The sequence below is a fragment of the Marmota flaviventris genome, chromosome 7 (assembly GCF_047511675.1).
Source record: "Marmota flaviventris isolate mMarFla1 chromosome 7, mMarFla1.hap1, whole genome shotgun sequence".
Lineage (NCBI taxonomy): Eukaryota > Metazoa > Chordata > Mammalia > Rodentia > Sciuridae > Marmota > Marmota flaviventris.
Window position 1 is genome coordinate 79,544,703 of NC_092504.1, and position 16,174 is coordinate 79,560,876.

A 16,174-nucleotide genomic window follows, 5' to 3' on the forward strand; every position below is an offset into this window, starting at 1 on the left:
ACTAACCCTACACCTAGATCTAACTCTAGTAATAATTCTGTGTTTAACCCTAACCCTAACTATAACCTGAACACTAACCCTGACCCTATCACTAACCCTAGCTCTAAACATCACGCTAACGCTAATGCTACCCCTAACACTTGACCTAGTGATAATACTTGCCCAAAATGTAGCCCTAATCATAACCCTGGTTCATACATTAGATGTAGGCCTAACACCACCCCAACCTAACCCCAGACCTGGCCGTAATCTGAGCGCAAACCCCATTTTTAACCCTAACCCTAAAATTAGCCCTAACCCATACCCTAACCCTAACTCTAATCCTAGCTCTTACCCTATCCATTACCTTAAGCTAAACCCTAAACCTAATGCTAACCCTAGTCCTAACCCTAATCCATAGCCTAGCCCAAACACTAACCCTATTACTAGTCCGAACTCTAAACTTCGTTCTAGCTCTAACACTAACCCAAATCCAAACACTAAACCTGACACTTATTCTGACACCAACACTAACCATAGGTCTAAACCTGACCCTAACCCGAATCCAAGCTCTAATCCTATACTTAAACCTAAACTGGTAATCCTATATTAAACCTAAACCTAACACTAGCCCTAGACCTAAATCTAATCCTAAATCTAGCCATATCTCTAGCCCTAGACCTGAACAACAACCTACCCCTAGCCCTAACAATAACCGTTAACCTAACCCAAACACTAACCCTACCCCTAGACCTAACCCTAGTCCTAGTTCTGGCACTACCACCAACACTAAATTTAACCTAAACACTGTCCCTGACCCTGACATAATCCTAGCTCCAAAGCTCACCCTAACCCAAAACCTAATCCTAACACTAGACCTAGCCATAACCCTAACCCTAAAACTAGCACTAATCATAACTCTTTGTCTTACATTACCCATGGCCTTAACCCTAGGCCTAAACTAACATAAAACGTAGCCCGAATCCTAGGCCTGAACATAGCCCTAAGTGTAACCCCAAACCTAACTCTAGCCCTAAACCTAACCCTAAGCCTCACTTTAGACCTAACCCTAGCTCAAAGACAAATCTTTACTCTTAAGATTACCCTAGCCCTATCCCAAACCCTAATCTAATACTAGCCCTAATCCTAACCTTAACCATAGCCCTAACAATAGATCTAATTATATCCACTACCCTAACCCTAGTCCTAATCCTAACCATAACCCTAGGCCTAACCCTAGCTCTAATTGTATCTATTTCCCTAACCATAATTCTAACACTAATGCTAATGCTAGGCTTAACCCTAACCCTATCGCAACCCCTAAACCTATCCATTATCCTAAAATTAACATGAACCCTAATCCTAAGCCCATTCATTACCCTAACCCTAACTCTAACCCTAATCCTAATTCGAGTCCTAAATCTAAACCTTAACCTAAACCAAACCTTAAGCCGTACACTGATTCTAATAATACACATAGCTGTAAATTGACTCTTAACCTAAATCTAACCCTTACACTAGACCTAACCCTAAACGTAACCCGAAACCTATCCCTAACTGTAACCCTAGACCTGACATTAGCCTTAGCCCTAATCCTAGCCCTAACCCTAACACGAACACTAGCTCTCATCCTAGCCCAAAACCTAGCCTTAATCATAACCTAATGCAAATTCTAACCCTTTCCTTAGCCCTAAACCTAGTTATAACCCCTTCGTGTAGCCTAAACCTAACCCAAACCCTAACCCTAACACTAATCCTAGGCTTAACTTTAAACCTAGCACTAACCCTAACACTAACCCTATCCCTAATCCTAAACCCAACCCTAACCCTAGCTGTAAGACTAACTATAACTCTCGTTGTATCCCTAGCACTAATTCTAACCCTATCACTTACTGTAACCTTATTACTAGCCCTAAGCCTAGAATAACCCTAGCTTCAACCTTACACCTTGCCCTAACACTAGACATAAACCTAATTCTAAATCTAACCCTAATTCTACACCTAAACCTAACCCTAACACTAGACATAACCCTAATATTAATCCTTAAACTAGTCTTAACCATAGGCTTAGCCCTGAAACAAACCTGAGTCATAACATTAACCCCTAACTTTTACCTCAACCAAACCCTAACCTTACATCTAGCCCTAAGCCTAGCCCTAATTCGAGTCCTAATTTTAACCCTAATACTACCTCTGAACCTGTCTCTGACATTAACACTAACCCTACCTCTAAACATCACCCTAAACCTAAACCTTACCCTAACACTACACCTAGTCCTAACTCTAATTCTAAAACTAGTTTTAATCATAACCCTAGATCATACATTAACCATAACCTTAAACCTAATGGTAACCAAAACCTAGCTCAAATCTGAGACCTAAACCTAGGTTTCACCCTAACCCTAACCCTAACACTAGCCTATCCCTAACCCGAGCCCTAGCTCTAACCCTAGCTCTAACCTTATCCTTTACCCTAGCCAAACCCCAACCCTAATGCTAACCCTAGTCCTAAAACTAATCTTTACTCTAACCCAAACCCTAACCCTATTACTAGTGCTAACCCTAGCCCTCATTCTTGTTATAACCATAACCCAAATTCTAACCCTAACTCTGACCCTTACTCTGACCCTGAACCTAAACCAAACCCTAACACTAGCCCTTCCCATAACCCTATATCTAAACATAACCCTAACACTAGCCCTAGATTAAACCTAATCCTAAATCTAGCCATATCTTTAACCAAGACGTAAAAAAAGGTAGCCCTAGCTCTAATGATAACCCTTAACCTAAGCCAAACATTAACCTTAAATCTAGACCTAAGCAATCCTAATTCTGGCTCTTGCCCTAACCCTAACCCTAATCCAAACACAGACCCTGACACTAACACTAACCCTAGATCTAAAACTTACCCTAACTGAAACCTAAACCTAACACTAGACCTAGCCATAACTGTAAACATAACCCTTACATTACCAAAACACTAAAACTAGCTCTAAACCTAACACAAAACCTAGCCCTAATCCTAGGCCTAAATCTAGCCCAAAGTGTAATCCTAACCCTAACCTAACCTTATCCCTTACCCTAAGCCTAACCCTCACACTAACCCTAACTATTGCTTTAGATCTAACCCTAGACAAAACCCAAAACCGAACCCTAAACATAACAGTGGCCCTATCCCTAAACCTAATCCTAATTCTAGCCCTAATAATAATGTTAACACTAGCCCTAAATACTATCTCTAAAATTATCCATTACCCTAAATCGAACCTTAACCCTAATGATAACTCTAGCTCTAATCCTAATTGTAAACCTAATCCTAGACCTAACCCTAAACCTAACCCTCATTGTAGCCTGAACCCTAGATAAAACCCTAACCATAACTCTAATGATAATCTTAGCCCTAACCCTAACACTAACCCTAAACCTAATGCTACCCCTAACTCTAACCCGATATCAAACCCTATCCATTAACCTAAATTAAAGATAACCTTAGCCCTAACCCTAACACTAACCCTAACCTTAATGGTAAATCTAACCCTAGACATAATCTTAAACCTAAACCTCACCCTAGCACTAACCCTAGCTCAAAACCTAACCTCTACCCTAAACCTAACCCAAACCCTAACCCTAGCCCTAGTCTAAACCTAACCCTAACTCTCGCCCTAATCCTATCCAAAACCCTAGCCCTAACACTAGCTCTAATGCTGTTCATTACCCTAAAAATAATCCTAACCCACATACTAACTCTAAGCTGACCCTAATCCTATCATTAACCCTAAACCTACCAATTACTCTAATCTTAACTTGAATCCTAAACCTCAACCTATCCATAAACCTAACCCTAATTCTAACCTCAATGCTAATTTGAGCCCTAACCCTATTAATTAACCTAACACAAACCCAAAACCTGACTATGACCCTAAAAATACACCTTATCCTTAACCTGGGACTTACCCTAAACCTAACATTAGATCTAGCCATGAACCTAACCATATAACTATACCTAGCTGTAACCCTAAACCTGACATTATCCCTATCTCTAAAACTTGTCCTAAACCTAACACAAACCCTAGCCCTCATCCTAACTCCAAATCTAGCCTTAATTCTAAAACAAACCTAACCCTAATTCTAATCTTCGCCCTAGCCCTAAACCAAACTATAACCCCACCCCTTTCCCTAAATCTAACCCTAAACCTAATCCTAAACATAGCCCTAAGCCTACTCCTAACCCTGACACCAATCCTAGACATATACCTAGCCCTAATTAAGCCCTAAATTTAACCCTAACCCTAGCCTAAGACTAAATATCACCCTAGCTCTACTCCTAGTTCCTACTCTACCATGGGTTCCCTTACCATAACCCAAACACTAGAACTAACCTTAGCCCTAACACTAGCCATAGCCCTAACCCTAGAATTAACCATGATTCTAAATGTGCCTCTAAGCCTAAACTCACCCTATCACTAGAAATAACACTAATAAAATACCCTTAACTTTATCCTTACCCCTAAAACACAACAAGCCATAGAACTAACCCTAAACCTTAACCTAAACCAAATCCTAACCCTACATCTATCCCTAAGACTATCCCTAATTTGAGTCTTATCTCAAACCCTAAAACTAACTCTGACCCTTACTCTGAAGCTAACACTAAACTTAGCTCATAACTTCACCCTGAACTTAAACCTAACCATAAAACTAGACAGCCCTAACTGTAACCCTAAAATTAGCCCTAATCATAACCCTAGATCTTACATTTGCTGTATGCCTAACATTAGCCCTAATGTAACCCAAAACCTAGCCCTAATGTGAAACCCAACCCTAGCTTTATCCTTAAATCTAAACCTAAACCAAGTCCTAACCCTTACCCTATACCTAACCCTAACGTTAATCCTTGCACTAACCCTAAATCTAACACTAACCCTAACACTAACATTAATTATAAACCTAGCCCTAACCCTATCCATTACCCTAACCCTAACCCTAATCCTAAACCTAATGCTAACCCTTGGTCTAACCCTAACAAATTCGCTAACCCTAACCTATCCATTACCCTAAACATAACCCTAACCCTAAAACTAACCAAACACTAAACCTAGATGTAACACTAACCTTAAAACTAGCTCTAATTGAAAACCAAATTCTTACATTAGCCTTAGCCCTAAGGCTAACACAAAACTTAGCCTAGCCCTAATCCAAGCTCTAAACCTAGCTTTAACCCTAACCCTAAACCTAACCTAGCCCTAACACTAGCGCCAACCCTATCCCTTGCCCTAAGACAAACTCTAACCCTAAAGCTACCCTAGTCCTAAACCTAATTCTTAGCCTAACCCAAAACCTAACTCTATTACTAGTCGTAACCCTAATCCTCAATCTAGCTTTAACTCTATCCCAAACACTAACCCTGACCCTTATTCTGACCCTAACACTAACCATAGGTCTAAACCTGACCCTAACCCTAAACCAACCCCTAATATTGGCACTACCTGTAACCCTATAACTAAACCTTACCTTAACAATAGATCTAGATCTACACTTAATCCTTTATCTAGTGATAAATCTAGGCCTAGTCCTAAACAAAAACTTAGGCCTAGCCCTAATAATAACCCTTAACCTAACCCAAACACAAATCCTACCAGTAGACCAAATCCTGTATTAATGCTGGCCCTAACAATAAACGTAACCCTAACTCGAACATTGACCTTTACCCTAACACAAACCCTAGCTCTAATCCTTATCATAACAAAAAACATAACCCTAACACTAGACCTAGCCATATCACTAACCCTGAAACTAACCATCACCATAGGCCAAAACCTACATCTAACTCTATCTATTACCCTAACACTAACCCTAACCTAATGCTAACCCTAACCCTAACCCTCACACTGACTCTAACCCTAATCCTCGTCCTAGTCCAGACATAGCTCAATCCCTAACCCTTAAACTTTACCTAAACCTAACACTAACCCATGGCCTAAACCTAAACCTAACCTTAACCCTAGCCCTAATCCTAACCTTAACCCTATCCCTAACATTAGCTCTAAGCCTACATATTACCCTAACTCTAACCCTAACCTTAATGATAACCCTAGCCCTAAACCTAGCTCTAATCCTACTCATTACCCTAACCCTAACCCTAACCCTGATGATAACCCTAGCCCTTACCCTAAATTTACCCTAACCCTAACCCTATACATAACCATAAACCTAAACCTTGCCATAGAGCTACCCCTTGCTCAAACCCTAACCATTACCCTAAACCTAACCTAAGCCTATCCCTAATCTTAACCTTAAGCCAAAACCTAACCCTAAACCTAACCCTAAAATGACATCAAACCCTATCCAATACCCTAAACCTAATGATAATCCTAGCCCTAAATTTAACACTAACATTGAACCTAACTGTAACTATAACCTAGACCTAACCCTAAACCTAACCCTTGCCCTAGCACTAACCCTAGCTCAAACTCTAAAACATATCCTAAACCTAAACCTCACCCTAACCCTAGGCGTAATACTAACTCTAGCCCTAATACAAACTATAAAACTAGCTCTAACCCTATCCATTAGCCTAAGCACAACCATAACCTTAAGGGTAACCATAACCCTTTTGCTACCTCTAACCCTATCACTTCCCCTACAACTAACGTGAACCCTAAACCTAATCCTATCATTACCCTAACCAAACCCTAATGCTAATTCAAGCTCTAAACCTAAATGCTAACCTAAACAAAACCCGAAACCTAATTCTAACCCTAATAATATCCCTAGCTTTAAACCTGACCCTTACCCTAAACTGAATCCTTACACTAGACCTAGGCATAATTCTAACCCTCAATCTATCCCTAACATAAGCCTAGACCTGACTCTAGCCCTGGCCCTCATTCTTGCCATAACCCTAAAACAAATCCTAGCCCTCATCCTAGCACTAAACCTAGCCTTATTACTCAACCAAACCATAACCCTAGCCCTTACTGAATTCTAACCTTCTCCCTAGCCCTAAAACTAGCTCTAACCCCATCAATTCCCCTAAACCTAACCCTATCCCTTAACCTAAACCTAATTCTAAAACTAGGCCTAACCCTAATATAAATGCTAGACCTAATCCTAGCCCTAATTTAGCCCTAAACCTAACCTAAGCCTAGCCCTAAGACTAACTCTAACTCTCAACTCTAACTCTCACCTTAGTCTTATTTCTAGTTCTAACCCTATTCCTTACCATAATCCTATCACTTGCCTTTACATTAGCCCTAACCCTAGCTCTAGCCCTAATCCTATATCTAACCCTAACTCTACATCTAAACCTAACCCTAAGCTAAAACTCTCACTAACACAAGCCGTAACACTAATGCTAATCCTAAAACTAGCCCTATGCAAGCCCTAGCCCTAGCCCTACAAAACAACCGAGCCATAGCCCTAACCCTAACATTTAACATAAACCAAAACCCTAAGCCTACACATAGCCCTAAACCTAGCTCTAATTCGAGTACTATCCCTAACCCTAAAACTAACCCTGACCCTGACTCTTACCCTAACACAAAACCTAGCTTGAAACATTGCTGAAAACCTAAACCTAAACCTAACCCTAGACCTATCCCTAACCCAAACCCTAAAACTAGTTCTAATCGTAACCCTAGTCCTTACATTGGCTGTAGCACTAAACCTAGCCCTAACCTAACCCAAAACCTATCCCTAATTGGAGCCCTAACACTACCATTAACCCTAACCATAACACCAATTCTAGCACTAACACTTACCCTAAACTTAACCCTAGCCCTAACCCTTGACATAACCCAAAACCAAACCCTAACCCTAGCCTTAATCCTAACCATAAACGTAGCCCTAGCCCAGCTATAACCCTATCCATTACCCTAATCATAATCCTAACCCTAATGCTAACACTAGGATAACCCTAAACCTATTCCTAACCCTAAACCTATAGATTACACTAAACCTAACCTGAACCCTAACCTAACCATATCCATAAAACTAATCCTAACACTAATAATCTTAATTCTAAAAATATCTCTAACCATAACCCTAGACCTGACATTAGCCCTAGCCCTAATGAAGCCCTAACCCTAAAACAAACTCTAGCCCTAATTCTAGCCCTAATCTTAGCCTTAATCCTAAAGCTAACCGTAACCTTAGATATAATCGTAATTTTAACCCTCACCCTAGTTGTAAAGCTAGCTATAACATCATACCTAACCATAACCATAACCATAACCCTAGCCATAAACCTAGGCTCAGACTAAATACTAACCCTAGCTCTAATCCTAGCCCTTATTAAGCCCTAATTCTAACCCCAAATCTAACCCTAACACTAACACTGACTCTAACTCTCGCCCTAGACCTATCCCTAGTTCTAACCCTATCCCTTGTGACAACTCAAACTGTAGCCCTAACCTTAGACCTAACCTTTGCTGTAGCCCTAAACCTAGATCTAACCCTAACTCTAAATCTAACCCTAACCCAAAGCCTAAACCACACCCTGACACTAGCTCTAACCCTAACACTAATTTGAAAACTAGCCCTAACCCTAGCCCTAGCCCTCAAGCAAAACCGAACCATAGCACTGACCCTAAACCTTAACCTAAAACAAAAGCTAATAATATACCTAGCCCCAACCCTAGCCTTATTCGAGTCCTAACTCTAATCCCAGAACTAATACTAACCCTGACTCTGACCTTAATACTAACCCTAGCTCTACACATCACCCTATCCCTAAACCTAATCCTAACAATAGACCTCAACCTAAACCTAACCCTAAAACTAGACCTACACATAATGTCAGTTCTTAAATTAGCTATAGCCCTAAACCTAACACAAAACCTAGCTCTAATCCAAGGCCTAACCCTAGCTTTAACCAGAACTCTAACCCTGGCCCTAACCTTAACCATATCCCTAGACCTAATCCTAGCTCTAACCCTATTTATTACACTTAGTCAAACCCGCACCCTCTTGCTACCCTATTCCTAAACCTAATTCTATGACTACACCAAACCCTAACTCTACTACTAGTCCTAAACCTAGCCCTCATTCTACCTCTAAACTTAACCCAAACCCTAAACCTAACGCTGACACTTATTCTGACCCTAACATTAAACCCAGGTTTAAACCTGATCCTAACCCTTTTCAGAAATCTAATCCTAGCCCTACTAGTAACTCTAACCCTAAACCTAACACTAACCCTAGCCCTAGACCTAAACCTAATCCTAAAAATAGCCATAACCCTAGCCATAGCCCTAACAATAATGCTTAACCTAAACCAAGCACTAACTCTATCCCTAGACCTAATCGTAGTCCTCATTCTGAACCTAACTTTAAACTTAATCCTAACCCGAACCCTGACATTTACCCTAACAACAACCCTAACTATAAACCTTATTCTAACCAAAAACCTACCCAAACAGTAGATGAACTCTAAATCTAGCCATAACCATAACTTTAGCTCTTACATTACCAATATACCTAACACTAGCTCTTAACCTCACACAAAAAGTAGCCCTAATTACAGCCCTAAACCGAACCCTAAGCATAACCCTAACCCTAAACTAGCCATAAACCTAACCCTAACCCTCATTCTAGTCTTACCCTAGCTCAAAGTATAAACCTTACCCTAAACATAACCCTAGCCCAAACCCTAAACCTCACCCTAACTCTAGCCCAATCCTAACTGTAACCATAGCCCAAATCTTAGCTCTAACTCTATTCCATTACACGAACCATAACCCTAAAACTAATGCTAACCCTAGCCCTAAACCTAACCCTAAACCTACCCTACCCCAGACTGTAACCTAACACTCGCCCTAGCCCTAAACCTAGCTCAATCCCTAACCCTTACACTTAACCTAACACTAAACACTAACCCAAGGCCTAACCTTAACCCTAACCCCAGCCCTAATCCTAACTTTAACCCTAGCACTAACCCTAGTTCGAACCCTACCCAATACCATAACCCTAAACTTAACCCTAATGATAACACTAGATCTAAAGCTAAACCTACCCTAAACCTAAACATAAATCTAACCCTAGAACTAACAGTGAACCTAACCCTAACCCTAAATCTAAGCTACCTCAAACCCTAACCCTAATCCAAAACCTAAATCTAATGCTAACGTAAACCTAACCCTATCTTTAAACTGACATCCTAACCTATTACCCTAACCCTAATGATAACCCTAGCCCTAACTGTAAAACTAACTATGACCATAACCCTAGACCAAACAGTAAATTAACCTTAGTCCTAGCAAAAATTCAAGCTCCAACCCTAAACTGTACCCTAAACCTAATCCTGAGTGTAACCCTCGCCCTAACCCTGACCCTAACCCTAACTGTAACACTAATCCTAACCATTATCCTAGCCCGAACCCTAGGTCTCACCCTATAAATTACTCTAATGATAAACATAAACCTAATGCTAACCCTAGGCCTAACCCTAAACCTATCACAAACCTTAACCAATCCATTACCTTAAACCTAAGCTGAACCCTAAACTTAACATTATCCATTACCCTAACCCTAATTCTAACCTTAATGCCAATTTGAGCCTTAAACCTAAACCTTAACTTAACCCAAACCCGAAGTCTGACCCTGACCCTAATAATACCTCAGATCTTAATCTGACCCTTTCCCTAAACGTAACACTTAAATTTGACCTAGCCATAAACTTAACCCTAAAAATATCACCAACTATAAACCTAGACCTTACATTAGTCCTAGCTCCAATTCTTGCCCTAAACCTAACACAAAACCTATCCCTAATCCTAGTCTTAATCCTAAACCTAACCATAACCCTAGCCCTAACTCTAAAGCTAATCATAAAATTAGCCCTAACCCTAACCATAGGACTAAAACAAAACAGAGCAACAGGCCTAACTTAAGCCAAACCCTAATACTACACCTATATTTAACCCTAGCCCTAATCGAGTTCTAAACATAACCTTAAAAATGACCCTGAACCTGACTTATATCCTAACACTCATCCTAGCTCTAAACACCACCCTAAACTTAAACTGAACCCTAACCATAAACCTACACCTAATTAAAGTCATAACCCTAACACTAAAACTAACCCTGACCTGACTGATATCATAAAACTAAACATAGCTATAATTATCACCCTGATCTTAAACCTAACCCTAACACTTGACTTACCCCTAACCCTAACCCTAATTGTAACCATAGTTCTTATATTAGCCGTTGCCCTAACCCTAGCCTTAAACCTCACACAAAAACTAGCCCTAATCTGAGCCCTAAACCTAGCTTTAATCCTAACTATAAACCTAACCCTAGCCCTAACCCTATGCCTTACCCTGAGCAAAACCTTAACCCTAATGGTAACCCTAGACCTATCCCTAATCCTTAGACTAACCAAATCCTATTAACCCTATTAATAGCCCTAACACTAGATCTCATTTTAGCTCTAACACTATCCCAAACCCTAACTCTAACCCTGACCCTTATCTGACCATAACATAAACAATAGGTCTAAACCAGACCCTAACCTTAAACCAAACACTAGCACTAGCTATACTTGTAACTTTATACCTAAACCTAACTCAACACTAGCTCTAGATCTAAACTTAATCCTAAATTTAGCCTGAACTCTAGCTCTAAACCTAAACAAAATCCTAGCCCTATCCCGAAAATAAACCTTTACCTAACCCAAACACTAACTCTACCCCTAGACCTAAACCTACTCCTAATTCCAGTTTTAACCCTAAGTTTAACTCTAACCCAAACACTGACCCTGCCATTAACACTAAAACTACATCTAAACCTGAAACTAACCAAAACCTAAACCTAATTCTAGACCCAGGCATAACCCTAACCCTAAAACTAGCCCTAATCATAACCCTAGATCTTACATTACCCATAGCTCCAACCATAGGTCTAAACCTAACTCTAAACATGGAGCTAATTTTAGGCCTAAACCTAGCCCTAAGAATAACCCTAACCTTAACATTAGCCCTATACCTAACCCTAGCCTTCACCTTAGTCCTAAGATAGCTCAAAGCATAACCATTACCCTAAACATAAACCTATACCTATCCCTAATTCTAACCCTAACCCTAGCCTAAATCCTAAAGTTAACCTAGCCCTAAACCTAGCTCTAAAGCTACCCATTACCCTAACCCTAAACCTAAACTTATTGATAATCCTAGCCTGAAACCTAATGTTATTCATAACCCTAACAGGAAAACTAACCATACACATAACCCTAAAATTAAACTCAGCATACACCTAACTCTAGATCAAACCATAAACGTAACTATAAACCTAAACATAACCATAGCTCTAATCCTAACCCTATCATTAATTCTAACTCTAAACCAAATCTAAATGTAACCTAATCCTGCCCGTTACCTTAACCCTAACTCTAACGTTAATGATAACCCTAGCCCTAACTCTAATCCTAACCCTAAACCTACCATAATTCTATCCCTAGACCTAACCCTAAACCTATCCCTAATCCTAGCTCAAAACCTAACATCTATGCTAAACATAACCCTAAACTTAACCCTAAACCTAGTTCTAACACTAACTCTAACGCTAACTCAAGGCATATTCCTAACCATAACTCTAGTTCTAACCTAAGCTCTAACCCTATCAATTACCCTAACCATAACCCTTACCCTAATGCTAACCCTAAGCCTAACCCTAGCCCTATCACTAACACAAACTGTATCAATTACCTTAAACCAAACCTGGACCTTAAAACATTAACTATACCCCTAACCCTAACCCTAATGCTAATTTGAGCCGTAAACCTAAATCATTACCTAAGCCAAATCCTTATCCTAATAATTCAACGAGCTCTAAACCTGACCCTTACACTAAACCTAACCCTTACACTAGATGTAGCCATAAGCCTAACCCTAAAACTATCTTTAACCATAACCCTAGATCTCCTAATAGCCCTAGCACTAATCCTAGCCATGAATCTAATACAAACACTAGCCCTCATCCTAGCCCTAATCATAGCCTTAATCATAACCCTAACCCCAACCCTAGCCCTAACCCTAACTTTAACCTTCACCCTACGGCTAAACCTAGCTATAATGCCATTCTTTATCCTAAACTTAAACCTAATCCTATCTCTATTGCTAGGCCTAAGCTGAACCCTAACCCTAGCCTTAATCCTAGCCCTAATTTAACTCTATCCCAAACCCTAACTCTAATTTTAGCCCTATCAGTAGCTCTAACTCTCACACCAGCCCTATCCCTAGTTCTAAGCCTATCCTTTACCATAAGTCTAACCCTGGCCCTAACTCTTGCCCTATCCTTAATCCTAGCTTATTCCTAGATCTAACATAACTATAACTGTAACCCTAACTCTAAGTCTAACCTAACACTAACACTAGCCCTAACCCTAATACTAATTGTAAAACTAGCCCTAACTCTAACCCTAGGACTAAAACAAAACTGAGCAATAGACCTAACCCTAACCCTTAACTTAAACCAGACCCTAAACTACTACAAAAACTAATCCTAGCCCTAATCGAGTCCTAACCCTAACCTTAAAACTATCTCTGACCCTGACTCATATTCTAACACTCACCCTAGCTCTAAACATGAGGCTAACCTTAAACCAAATGCTAACAGTAAACCTAGCCTTTATTCGAGTCCTATCTCAAACCCTAAAACTAACCCTGAACCTGACTCCTATCCTAAAAATAACTCTTGCTCTAAATATCACCCTAACATTAAATCTAACACTAACACTAGAACTACCCCTAACCCTAACCCTAAAGCTAACCCTAATTGTAACCCTGGTTCTTACATTACCTCTTGCCCTAACCCTAGCCCTAACACTAACACAAAAACTAGCCCTAATCCGAGCCCTACAACTAGCTCTAACCCTAACCCTAACCATAACCATAACCCTAACACTAGCTTTAAACCTATCCCTAACCCTAAGCAAAACCCTAACTTTAATGGTAATCCTAGACCTATCCCTAATCTTCAGCCTAATTAAAATTCTCAAATATTAATAGTCCTAACCCTAGCCCTCATTCTAGCTCTAACCCTATCCCAAACCTTAACCTAACCTTGACCCTTATTCTGACCATAACACTAACCTAGGTCTAAACCTGACCCTAACCCTAGACCAAACCGTAACACTAGCCCTACCAGTAAACTTATACCTAAACCAGACCCTATCACTAGCCCTTGACCTAAACCTAATCCTCAATCTAGACTTTACTCTAGCTCTAGACCTAAACAAAAACCTAGCCTTAGCCCTAACAATAACCCTTAACTTAACGCAAAGACTGACCCTACCCTTAGACATAAACCTAGTCCCAATTCTGGCTTTAACCTTAACTCTAATTCTAACCTGAACACTGACAATGTCTTTAACACTAAACCTATCTCTAAACTTGACCCTAACCAAAAATCTAAACCTAACAGTAGACATAGCCATAACCCTAACTGTACAACTAGCCCTAATCATAATCCTAGCATTTACATTTCCCATAGCCCTAACTCTATGCCTTAAACTAACACAAAACCTAGAGTGAATTCTAGGCCTAAATCTAGCCCTAAGCGTAACCCCAACCCGAACCGTAACCCTAAACCTAACACTAAACCTAACCCTAGCCTTAGTCTTAAACCTTACTCAAAACCTAACCCTTACCATAAATATAAACTTAGACCTATACCTTACTCTAAACCCTAAACCTAGCCATAACCATGAACTTAACCCTATCCATAAACCTAGCTCTAAACCTACACCTTACCTAACCCTACACCTAAATGTATTGATAACCCTAGAATAACCCTAACCATAACCCTAACCCTAACCAGAAAACTAACAATACACCAAACCCTAAAATTAACACTCGACATAGCCCTAATCCTAGCTCAAAACCTAACCTGTACCATAAGCGTACATATAACCGTAGCCTTAACATTAATCCTAAAACTGAATCTAACCCTAAACCTACATCTAACCATACTCATTACACTAACCCTATTTTAACCCTAATGATAAACCTAGCCCTAACCTTAATGCTAACTGTAAAACTACCATAATCCTGTCCCTAGACCTAAGGCTGAACCTAATCCTCAACCTAAAACTAGCACTAACACTAGCTCAAACCCTAGCCCTTACCCTAAAATTAACCCTAGCCCAAATCCTAACCCCAATCCTAGCCCTAATCCTAACCATGACCATAGCCCAAATCCTAGTTCTAACTTGATCCATTACCCTAACCATAACCCTAAACCTAATGCTAAATATAGTCTTAACCCTAACACTAACCCTAACTCTATCCCTAGCCCTTATTGTAACCTGAAGCCTCAACCTAGACCTAACACTTACTCAATCCATGACCCTTACCCTTAACATAACCATAAGAAAATGATAAGCCTAACCCTAACCCTAACCCTAGCCCTAATCCTAAACTTAAAACTAGACTTCAACTTAGCTCTAACCCCACCCATTACCCTAAACTTAACCATAAATGTCATGATAACACAAGCCCTAACCCTAAACCTACTCCTTACCTAACCCTAGACCTAACCATAAACCTAACCCTTGCCATGGTCCTAATGCTAGCTCAAACTCTAACAATTATGCTAAACTTAACACTAACCCTAGTCCTATACCTAACCCTAACCCTAACCCTAACCCAACATCTAAACCGGTCCATTACCTTAACCCTAATTATAACCCTAATCCTAATCCTAGACCTAATCCTAAACCTAACCCTATCCTTAGCACTAACCCTAGCTCAAACACTAAGCCATACCCTAAACCTAACCCTAGCCTTAACCCTAACCCTAAACATAACCATAACTCTAGCCCTAATCCTAAACATAACCCTAGATCTAACCCTAGCTCTAACCCTATCCATTATCCTAATGATAACCATAAACCTAATGCTAACCCTAGACCTAACCTTAACCCTATCAATTACCCTAAATCTAACCTGAGCCCTAAACCTAACCTGAATCCTAAACCTAACCTTATCCATTACCCTAACCCTAACTCAAACCTAATGCTAATTTCAGCCATAACCCTAAACCTCAACCTAAACCAAACCCAAAACCTGACTCTACTATAATACCCCTAGCTCTCAACTTGAATCTCACCCTAAACTTAACTCTGAAATTAAATCTAGCCATACATCTTACCCGAAAGCTATCCTTAACCATAATCCTAAACTTGATATTATCCCTA